The sequence below is a fragment of the Canis lupus genome, chromosome X (genome assembly GCF_011100685.1).
Source record: "Canis lupus familiaris isolate Mischka breed German Shepherd chromosome X, alternate assembly UU_Cfam_GSD_1.0, whole genome shotgun sequence".
Classification (NCBI taxonomy): domain Eukaryota; kingdom Metazoa; phylum Chordata; class Mammalia; order Carnivora; family Canidae; genus Canis; species Canis lupus.
Genome location: NC_049260.1, coordinates 80235962 through 80241202, shown reverse-complemented (window position 1 = coordinate 80241202; position 5241 = coordinate 80235962). Strand labels below are relative to the sequence as shown.

Genomic DNA, 5241 nt, shown 5'->3' with positions numbered 1-5241 from the left:
TCTCAAACTTTAGTATGTTTCAGAATCATCAAAAAGACTTTTAAAACTATAATTCCTGGCCTATCTTCTAATTTCTAGTTCAGCAGGCCTGGAGTGGGGTCTGAGACTTTGCATTTCTAACAAGTTCCCAAATGATGTTAATACTACTGGTCTACATCAACCCTGTACCAGCTCAGCACCATCTGGTCAATTCAGGTAAGCTAGGCAATTTACCACGTTATTTCAATAAAATGCAATAGGGAGAGGCAAGACCCTCATCTCTCTTTATATAAATTGTTTACAACCTGATATTTTAATTATTTTGTGGCTGCATTAAAAGGGCTTAAAACATGGTTGAAAGTGATCTTTTTTTCAATGATTGTAAGGGGTAACAAAAGAGATTTAAAGATAAGTTTGGGTCAGTGTTATTTTTCCAGAAAATCTGAAGCTTATATATTTCAAGCAAACTTTTATTTTTATTCTGAACAAATACTGTCATATATCTCTGAAAGATATAAGAGCAAAGTAAAATATCAGTGGATGTTACATTTTGGGTGATGAACTTTGGAGCAAAACCAGTGTTGATAAAATTTCCCAGACTGCTGAAAATCAGAAAATCTGAAATCTGTGAAGAATAAATTCATTGTTTTTTCTTCATCCATGTCTTTCTATGCCTTGACACTCAAGAAAGAAAAAGAGAATATTAGCAATTGAACACAATTAACATACATCAATGACTTTCTAAATCTAATAGTAAATCCTATGTATGTCTGTTGTCTCAACAAGAGAAAACAATGCAATTTTCCTCTTGCAATCTAGACTCTTGGGTATCAGGCTGTTTATGCACCAGTTGATGTCTTCAATCATCTGATCACACCAACCTCATTTCCCACTTGTCAAACACCACAATTTTTTTTTTTTTTTGGTGGAGGGTGGGAGAAAACCATTTAGGGATATAAATAAGTCTTTCCACCTTAAAAGTCTTTGCTCTTTTCATAAACCATAATCTCTTAACCTCCCAGGCCTTTTGTGCATATCTATAAAAGGAGAGAGAAAAGAGGGAAATAAAAGAGTACACGAGATCTAAGTTAAATTAACAATTCAGTGATAACCAAAGCCTTACTCTATGTTTTATTTTGACTGTCACATGAAACACAAAAACTTAAAATTGAATGGTTAGGAATAAATCTTTATTTTTTAAAATATTTTATTTATTTATTCATAAGAGATACAGAGAGAGTGGCAGAAGGAGAAGCAGGCTCCCCGTGGGGAGCCCGATGTGGGACTCGATCCAAGGATCCCAGGAACATGCCTTGAGTGAAGGCAGATGCTCAACCACTGAGCCACCCAGGCATCCTGGAATCAATCTTTAAATGTGCTCCTACTTGATATTCATTTTTTTTACAACTTTTTAGGTAGCCACATTCTCCAAGGTATTATCTCATATTTAGTACAAAAGACCACATTTAAGCAGGCATGGATGATGAAGGCCCATCTAGTGTATTTTTCAGTCACTTTAGCCACTTGTTCTAGTAACTGCCTTCTAAACAAATATGATATCAACCACTGAGGGAGGTACTTGAAGGGATGAGCACTGGGTGTTATACTCTATGTTGGCAAATCAAACTCCAATAAAAAATATACACCCCCCAAAAAAAAACAACAAAATAAATATGATATCAACTACCAGGTCTGAAATATCCCACCTGTAGAAGTCTTACAGTTTCAGCTCAAAGAGTAGGTATGCCTATGACAAAAATACATTTCAGTATGTCCTCCACTGTATATGATTTAGTATATATGTAAATTTTTAACACTAAAATTGGTTTATATAAATAAATTTAAAACATTATTTAAGTTACTGAGAAAATGTAGGAATATAATATGTGTATGACAGGAATGGTTGGATGATACTCAACATGGATTCTCGCAGGCTGTGCTCTACTGATCTGGATCCTTTTCAGGCCCTCTGGTTTCTATTTTTTTAAAATTTTATTTATTTATTCATGAGACACACACAGAGAGAGAGAGAGAGAGACAGACAGACAGACACAGACAGAGGGAGAAGCAGGCTCCATGTAGGGAGCCTGACGTGGGACTTGATCCTGGGTCTCCAGGATCAACACCCTGGGCTGAAGGCGGTGCTAAACCGCTGAACCACCAGGGTTGCCCTGGTTTCCATTTTTATCCTTTATTTTCTCCTCCTCAGTTTCAGCTATTTCAGTGATGTATGTCAGGCATGGCTGGGTGATACACAAAACTACATACACATACCTGGGTTCTTAACAACTGCTCTCTTCTGGGTCCAGATCTTTTCCAGCCCTTTTGTCAGGTTTTTCATTTCTGATCACTTCTTTCTTTTCCTCACCTCCAGCTTCTCGAGCATCATCATCAGCACTTTCATAGTTATAATCTCTGGCTTTATTAGTGAAGAATAACACGGACTTCGGGACCAGAACTTCACGGAAAAAATAGCCCAACTTATAATCGGTGGCAACATCCATCTCTCTGCCCTCAGGAGAATCAGGAGGATAGAAGTAGATGAAGAAAGAATAGCCAGGCATCTTCCTGGTGATGGATGCAAAACTTTTGCGGCCCTCACCTCTCTGCAGCTTGCTAGTTTTCACGGTGACATCTTTCCCCTCTTTCCAGTAGATCTTATACCCTGTGCTACTGATAATTTCTGGCCCTTTGGAGAAGAAGGGATCAGAATCACCTGGGTCTGATCGCAGTTGGTAGGTTTTCGTCAGGACTTTGTTGAAAAAGTATTCATTTGACTTGATGATGAATTCTATGGTGAAGCTCATTGGTTCCTCGAATCCTGAAATTTTAATTTTTACATCTTCCAGGTGCTCTAGTACAAGCTCATCACTTTTTTGGATCATCCTGCTGAGGATCTTCACGTTTTAAAAAGCTGTCAACCAAAAGTGAGGTATGCCATTTGTGTGCCCTTCTCCCACAGGCTCTCTTTCCATATCTCCACATGTGCCTTCCTGAACACCTACTTGCCATTGACATTCACCTTCTGTGGGCTCGTGGATTGCATTGATGATCTAAGATCTCTTATCAAGCAGAGGTTGGTAGAAGGCAGCATACTTTTTCTCTAGATCGTGAAAGTCTCTGTAGAATTGAGCTTCTACTTGGGCATACTGGGCCTGAAGGTTTTTGAGAGCTTTCACCACTGCTTAATGGCTACAGGCAAATGCTGGGCACCTCTTGCTTTTGGGCTGGGTGCCCCAATGGGGGAAACAATGACCTGAGGACACAGCTGCAACTTGGTAGTTACAGTCCCTCTGGCTGCACAGGCCCCCAACTCATAGAATACCTCTGCATTGGGGACTTGCTTTCCCAGACCTTGGAATCCTCTGGTTCTCTGCCTTCTAGTATATAGCCCTTGGGCAATTTCCTTGGACAATTGGATGCAGTTTCTTTCTGACAGGTATTCACCCTTTCAGTTCTCTACTTTATCTACCAGGCCCTGACCCTCCTGAGGTGTGAGTACCTCTCCTAGATCTTCAGGTTTCCAGGGACCATGCCTTACCAACATGTGATCTGCATGGGGCCAAACCAAGTGGTGGTTATTATAATGTACAAGTTGTGGAATGGAACAGATACAGGAACTAAAACCATGCTGTGGGGAACTCATGGGTCCTATAAGGGTGATTTCAGCACCCTCTTCCTGTGCCTTCTTGTCTTCTCCTTCATCTTCATCTTCCTCCTGCTCACCATCATAGTCCTGTTCCTCTTCCTCTTCCACCACTTCCTTATTGCCTTCCTCCTGACCCTCCTCCTGTTCTGCTGCCTGGATAGCCCTGTCCTTAACTATGGGCTGGGAGGCCTCCTGCCCGGCCTCTTCTTCCTTAAGAGTTCTTGTAACTTTCTGGGAAGCCATAAAGGCCACAGGCCCTCAAATCCTATCTGATCCTTCTGTAGGATCTAGATAACTTGAAGAGTCTTGGTCATGGTCTGCTGCACTATCAGCTCTGTCTTGGCCTCCATGTGCTGGGTTTCATTCCTCTTTGGCAGACATAGCAATAAGGATGCTCCAGTCTATGTTTGGGCCTGAGTGCTGACCTGGTTGCTGTGATGACTTTGGTGAAGATGGCAACTACCAAGATGGCTGTTTCCTAGGAGAACCTATTGACTGAAGGGCCTGCCTACAGGCAGTGGGGTCAACAAAGAAGATGGATGCAGAGTGCACAACAGTCTTTAAAGGTGTGAAAGCCCTACCACAGAAAGGGCAGGAGGCCTGCTGGAGGAGGGGTCAACTAAGACTGCACTTGAGATGGCATTGGAAGGTGATAAAAATCAGGTGGGTAGATGAAAAGAAGCAGAACTTGGAAGGGTCAACAAAGGGCCCCTCTGTCATTGCAAGCTCTACATTCATTTACTGGGAAGTGAGAATTGATGTGCCTGGTGCCCCGTGAGTGATCAAAGCCCTTTGATTTTCGTCTCAAAATCCTCGTATATGAGACCATAGAGGTCTGGGTTATTTTTAAGCTCATGCAAATCCCATCCATTTAACGCCACTATTTTCAGAAAACTATAGAGCTCCAGTATGACTGTCTTCTGTGTCATTGGAACTGTGATACCCACCCCTACTCCCCATTTTTCATCTAGGGACAGCTCATGTCAGTAGAATGGAGCCTTAAAGAATTGTACAGCTCAGCAGTGTTAAAAATCTCCAAGAAGAGAGATAGAAAAAATTCTGGGGGATCCCTGGGTGGCGCAGCGGTTTGGCGCCTGCCTTTGGCCCAGGGCGCGATCCTGGAGACCCGGGTTCGAATCCCACATCGGGCTCCCGGTGCATGGAGCCTGCTTCTCCCTCTGCCTGTGTCTCTGCCTCTCTCTCTCTCTGTGTGACTATCATAAATAAATAAAAATTTAAAAAAAAGAAAAAATTCTGGACATACTAACATTATTAAAGCTGCCTTGATAAAGAGCATACAAAGTTAAAATGGATTCAGTCAGAATAGAGTTGAAGAAATATTAAAAAACAGGAGCAGGAAAGTGTTTACTAAATGCTGTTGTTTCACATCAAGCCTCTACAATAAAAATACAGAAAAGAGGACACATAATTACAGGCAACCATTAAAAGCTTAATGTTTTTTATCCCAGGCACCTTGCTGGGATAATCTGAGTAAACTAAGACTTTCTGTTGCATTCAGACATACTAACAAAGAAATCAAGTGCAAAAAGAATCCTTACAATGATGGATAAATTAAGCATTTTTTCATATTTATTCCGAAAAGCAAAATGTTG

The 5241-nt window shown here is 41.2% G+C and overlaps 1 long non-coding RNA gene across 1 annotated transcript; it reads left to right on the top strand.

The window, feature by feature from the left end:
• Nucleotides 1–2365: 2365 nt before the first annotated feature.
• LOC119878032 lies at nt 2366–4686 on the top strand. Its single transcript, XR_005385983.1, has 3 exons — nt 2366–2714; nt 2829–2911; nt 4006–4686. It is a non-coding gene; the product is annotated as an uncharacterized LOC119878032 (long non-coding RNA).
• The last annotated feature ends 555 nt before the right edge of the window (nt 4687–5241 follow it).